Raw genomic sequence first — 6,950 nt, 5'->3', positions numbered from 1 at the left:
AACTCATTACTTTTCTTATTGACAATCTCTGTTTTTTCCTTTTTTTTCTTCAATAACTCATTGATAGTGCGTATGTATCTCGCGCACACTCATTTAAAAGATGTCCAGCTTTTATCCCATTATGTGAGGTCGACTACCTGAATTCTAGATTTTCATATATTTTGAAATGTATAATTATAATAAAATTAAAAATTAAATGATAGATTAAGTTGGGGGCCAAATAATTATAAGGAGGAGTTGGATGCTATTCAGCCTTTGTCTTTTCATTATTAGCGGCCTTCAACTTTTCCGAGAAAAGGCAAAAGCAACTCTGCAAACTTTCTTGTCTTCCAAACAGCATTTCAAAAGGGAATCCCAAAATTGTAAAGCATTGGAGGTTCACTAATCCCTATGCCCTGAATCATTGATCCCAATGCAAAATCCAACAAAAATGGATTGAATTGAATTGCATTGCCCAAAACTTTTACCCCCTCTGAAGGTATCTCACTTTTTTCTTTCTAATTATATGGAAAGAAAATTTAACTAAGACCATTCTTCATATCTACATTTATACATATACTAAAGTTTATTGGGTATCATTTAACACTAACTGTTTAAATTTTAAATTTTTTAAATGAAAGTTTAAATAAACTAAACTTTGATATAGTGATAAAATTATTTTAAAAATTAATTATTATTTAGAGATTATGAATTTAAATCTTGTTAATTTTTACTTTTTGAATAAGATATGCAAAGAGTATTTTATGAAAACACTTCATTGATGAGAGATTTATAGAACCAAACCCATGTTTGTTTATATAATGGTATAGATAACATAATTAATAAAATAAAAAGTCTATTTTAAGGTTGTCTCCAAAATAGTAAAATTCCCCTCACTAAGCCAAAATTAAAAAAAAAAAAATTAGAATGGGGACGATCAAAGCTACTCCAACACAACTCACCATTCTCGAAATTGCTCGCCATCCAAATAGCAAAGGCCATTGTCATTTATTGTAGCTCTTATCATTTCTTCCCACAATGGTCACAGTCAAAAGTATCACCATTACCGTCGTCACCATAGTTGCAACCGCCACCGAGGAAGAAAGAGACGAACAAACGAAGAAGAAGACAAAAGCACGCTATGAAGTTGCGACAAATGAGAAAAGGAACGGATGTGGTGAAACATAAGAAACAATGAAAACAAACAAACGTGCCGAAACGCAGGGAACGACGGAGTCGAATAGGCACGACGAAACCCAAGGAACGATATAGGCGAACACGAAACGTAGGAGACGAATAATAATATTTATTATTAAATTAGAAAATAAATATTAAATTTTTATAATAGTAAAAATGATAGGTAAAGTAAAAAAAAAATTACAATTTATTAATAAATCAATAAAATAAAAAATCAAATAGAGAGTATAGTTGGAGAAACCACAATTTTTGATGTTAAAGAAAAAAATAAGGAGTGAATTATTTATAATATAATAGAAAATAAAAAAAAAGGGTATGGTCGAGGACAAACAATGCCTTATAGTTATTAAAGTATATTTATTTTTCATCAAAAAATACTAAAGAAAAAATTCTTCGTACGTACAATTTTAACTTATTGATAAATTTTTTAAAAACATATTGACACGATAGATAATGGTAAACACATGTGCTATCATACCGTCAACATCAATAATTGTCGGATTGATTGCGACGTGGAACATAACTAATAAGCAATGAATTACTTATCATAAACAAAGTATTAAAATGTATAATGATAATAAACATAAACTTTAAAATAAATTTACAAACTTATATAAAAATTTGGCAAAAACTTTTGGTCATTGACCTCCTCTTTGTTAAGTTATTATAATTACAATTTTTCAAATAAAAATTAGGTCAGAAATCATCTAAAAATGATAAATCCAAGGCAGGCACATGGAGAGTTTGAATATGGAGGCAAGTCCCAGTTAGAATGATGCAATTTGCACTTTGTTCAATGTGTTTGTTCATTTTCTGGGTTCAAAGTTCAGCCCCTCAAGGTCAAGGGTGGTCGAATCCAAGGACAGCGTGGATATTGACAAGGAATTGCATGTGCAAGGAGCGGCGCGTTTGGGTTGGGCCCCATTTTTAACTTTCCAAATATTTAAACACAAGTTTTGGAATAATATGCAACTACCCCCCGTGTTCCAAAGTTTACACTTTTAATCTATCCTTACTTACTAAACTATATATTCATATATATATATATATATATATATTATGTTAACAGAGTTTAAATTCATGATTTTTAAATAATAATTAATTTTTAAATAATTTTATCAATACATGAAAATTTATTTTATTTAAAATTTTACTTTAAAAATTAAAAAGTATATTGTAATTGCTAGACAATACCTAATGAACTTTCATTCATGTTTTTCTTATATATACATAGCGCGACTCAACCCTTTAGTTATTACATAAGTAAACATCATATTTTAGTGTTATGAATCTTGTCAATAAAATATTTTTCTAAAATATCATTTATGTATTTTGTTTAAAAAATAAAAATTAACTATATTTAATAAGATTTCAACTTATGACATCTATATAGCAACTAATTTATGAATAATTTTACTACTATACAAAGACTTATTTTGTCATCAAGATTGAAGTAGAGATGCATATGGTATATAAGACTTTTGATCTTTTTTAGTATTGTTATGTTGTAACTATTATGTTTTTCTTGTGAGCAGTATTATGCTAGTTCTATATAATGGCAAGTATATCTCAATATGAGTGTGAATTGGGATTTGGATAAAATTTTCGATTACTTAAAAAAAATTTGGCTTGTAGGATATTATGTTTCGAAACTTGAGAAAGTATGTTTCGAAATATCGATGTGTATGTTTCGAAATCAAATTTACTAGCAAGTATATTTCGAAACCTACTAAGATATGTTTCGAAATATTACCCACTGATTTTCAAATAATGAAATTCCTTTAAATTTTCAAAAATGATTACACCTTACCAAATAGTTATAACAAACCTATTAATATGGAGTGAGAAAAGCTTGAAGGAATGAGAGCTTTGGTTTTGGCTTGCTTCTCCTGTTTGTACCATAATGCACACCAATAAATGATTGAAAGGAACTTATTTGAGAGTTCGTTAGAAGAGTTTTGTTCACTTGTACTTGTGGCAAAAATCTCTTATAGATGTGTAAAATTGAGTATGCTAGAGGGAGAGCTTTCTTGTCTTCAAATAGCTTATATATATAACAAAATGATAGACTTTTGGCTAATTATAACCGTTAGAGACAAGATAAGAAAGTAGGTTTCAAAATATACTTATCAGGTTTTAAAACAACACATTTTTACACAGAGGTTCCGAAACATACAGCGTTTACAGCTGGATATGCACAAAGAGATAAAATGAGTGGAAGACATCTCTTTAAAAATAAAATGATTTGGTTTTATTCTCTACTTAACACATATATGAATTTTGAACATCAGGGTATGGATATAATTTCAAAAAATAGGTTTTTAAAATAGCTTTTGAAATAAAGTGCAAAAACATGACAAGTTTTTTGAAATTTTTCTGACAAAATCAGATTTTTCATAATATCAAAAGTAGGTTTCGAAACATACTTCAGAAACATCTTTCAAAACATGTTGAACAGGGATACACTGCTGACAAAGGTTTCGAAATATACTAAATAAGTTTCGAAATATAAGCTTAGATTTCAAATAAATTTCGAAATACATCATATAGATTTAGCAAAACTTGAAACCTTTTCAATATACATCTCGAAACAAGTTTAGAAACATGACAGACTGATGTTTCAGAACATAGAAACTTTGTTTCGAAACATGATGCATAAAAATTGAATTTATTCAAACATATTAAAGAGCATTTCGAATATGTATAGAAACATTACAGATCTATGTTAAAAAAATGGATTTTTAAAACATTTGACCTTTAGCGCCAAAATACTAATCATGCATGTTTTGAAATATGAAAAACTTATTTCGAAATATGAGATTTTCATATGATTTTTCATCAGACACATTTTCTCATATACCAAAAAATATGATACAACATATTAAAGGTAGTACAATGGTCGTGTGGGGGTGTTAATTGGGTGGCCATGGGGTCAGGTGAGGGCAAGCAAATAAGGCCACACATCTTTAAGGGTCATAAAAGAAAAATATAGTACATACGAGAGACACTTCATGCCAAGTGCTCCAAGGTAGAGTAGGTAGGGAGAATTTAACGATGTCTCGTCAATGAACTCAATCAAGAGGCAAGAGCAAGTTAGGTTACATCAACAATGAGGGCAATGAGAATTTGGGATAAGAGAGTATGTCATGAATTGTGACTCCCAAGTGTCACGGGTCACCCATACATCGAGAGTGATGTTCATATTTTTATTGAATATTGATATATATTGGTTGTGGACGCAGGTATGCTATACTTTGATATGTTAATTTACATTGTTTATGCTTCCTATTCGAGGAGAGTGGTTGGCCCCACATTCAATTGCTCAATGGTGGGGGCCTTATACGTGGGAATTTGTTGATTGCTGGAACAATTGTTATTTGAGAATAAAAAAAAATATGAGAGCTTAAGAGAACTCTTAAAAAAATTATTAAAAGTATTTAACAAGTGTGATATTATACTTATTAATGTTAAATGTGGGTCCCACTACACTTAAACCTATTTTTTTTCAGAAAAACATTTATAATTTAAAAGCAAAATTAGGATTTACCAAACACTATTTTTTTTAAAACTCTTTTTAAAAAATAATTATACTTTAAAAATAGAACAATACCAAAGAGACTCTTCGTGGTTTCCCGTTTAGCCAACAATTTACTAGGTGTGACGAGCTCGTAGAACTCAAATTTGTGTACACATTTTTTTAGTTAGCTTCCTTATTATAGCTTTGTGGGCTCACATTTAGATTTTACGGGCTTTGGTATCAGCTCTTAAATTACGACAATTCTAGGTTAGTTGGTAGGTGTTATACATGAAGGTTATTATTATTCAACTGCAATACATAATAACTTCAAGACCTCAAGGACAATATAGTTTTGTACCAATAGATGCCAAAAAAGCAGTTAAGTTTCAAGAAGACAATATTACCTTTCTTTGTTTTCTTTTATTTGGATTGGACCCAACCAACATCTTTTGCAACACTTGACAACTTTGATAACAATTATTATTATGTTGATTTGTTGATATTTTTAAGGGATGTGAGAGCAAACAAAAGATAATGCCAACACCCCCCAATTAGATGGCCTGCACATTTGCAAACCAAACCCCCCCAAAATGTTCAAGTTTGGTGTCCTTTTTACCTAAACTTCCAAACAATATTATAGATAGTTGATAGAAAGAGGGTTGAGGGGGCCATCCCTCTAATGAAAATTTTATTTTTTTTGTGTTAGTCTTCTTTTTCATTTAGAAAAATAAAAATTCAAGGTAATGTTCAACAACGTCGTCTTATTTTCAAATTAGTGTTTGATTTGTTTTTGTAATGTAAAAATAATTTGATATTTGATAACTTCAAATGGTATTCAAAGATACAAATGACTCTCAAAAAGACTTTTTGAAAAGAGGAGGAGAGGTCGTCGAGTGACAAGTCTGTCTCAACTATATTATTAAATTTAAAGAAATAGAGACATATTTTAATAAAATTAAATAAAAAAATTACTTGTCGCAATGTCAAAACCAAGTGCATGCTGATTTTTGGTGTAGACATGTTGATTATCAGTACCTAAACCTATTATTTTAACAAATAAATAACCTTTCTTCAATACCTAATTTGAGAGTCATTGCTCATTTGATTTGAGATGAGACCAAATGCATCCACCCAAACCAAATGTGCCCCTCTTCTCAACATCACCCCAACCTTGTTGACTTCCCAACTTTTCCCAAAATACATACATATGTCCCACTACACTATATATATATATATAAATAAAAAATGAATGAATGTATTAGATTTTTGAAAATATTTGATTTAGTCAGCTATAAATAAATTATTTAAAATGGTCAATACCTATTATCATACGTACAAGCATGAATATATATATATATATATTTCTATGATAAAAATTGTAATAGAGTAGGTATTGACCTAGGATCTCTCTTTCGTTTTCGTCTTTGGTTATTTGTTCTTATCTTTGTTCCTATTAAATATTGATGGGTATAAACAATTTATAAAAGGGTTTCTATACGTGGAGATAATAATCAATCAAATATCGAATATGCTAACTTAATTCTATGTTAATCCTTATATGAAATGTCTTTTCATACAGCTGGATACCTGTTAATAGAATTAAGTCAAACAAGTTTAAATAAAGACGAAAAACTCTTAACACATATAAAACTCAAAAAAGAAAACGATAAGCTTAAAGATTTGAACTATATAATTGTAAAACTAAACTATAAATGCTTTTTTTTTTTTTAAATTAGGAAAGCAAAAGTGCGACATATTACAACCATATAGATCATATAATCATAGTCATATATAAAATTATTGACGAGATAGAATTGATATAACAATTTTAAATTTTATTTTAGACATATCATGTTAGAAAATCTAAAACCAAATAATGTACAAAATTGAAACTAGACTTACAAGATTTCGCACAATGAAATTTGGATCCGATCGGATTTGAGTTATTAATATCAAAAACAAAATCACAAAATATAAATCGTTTGTTTTTCCACAATCTAAAAACCTCAGCCTCCCTCATCTACTCACTTTCACCAAGTATGGAGGAAGTAGAGTTCAACTGTCAATTGTAATTGTTTCATCGACAATTGCAAGTAACGATTATAGATGTAGCTCTAAATGTAGATATTAAATTGAATCTAAAACTCATTATGTGTGGACCGACCCAAATATATCATTTAGACCTAAACATTAAACTCTAATGACTCTGTTTAGTTGATCTAAGAATTTATTTGTACTTATTGTTGTGGATTGAACA

This window comes from Diospyros lotus, chromosome 12, assembly GCF_014633365.1.
Source record: "Diospyros lotus cultivar Yz01 chromosome 12, ASM1463336v1, whole genome shotgun sequence".
Taxonomy (NCBI): Eukaryota; Viridiplantae; Streptophyta; class Magnoliopsida; order Ericales; family Ebenaceae; genus Diospyros; species Diospyros lotus.
The sequence above is the reverse complement of the archived record's forward strand: the minus strand, read 5'-3'. Positions refer to the sequence as shown.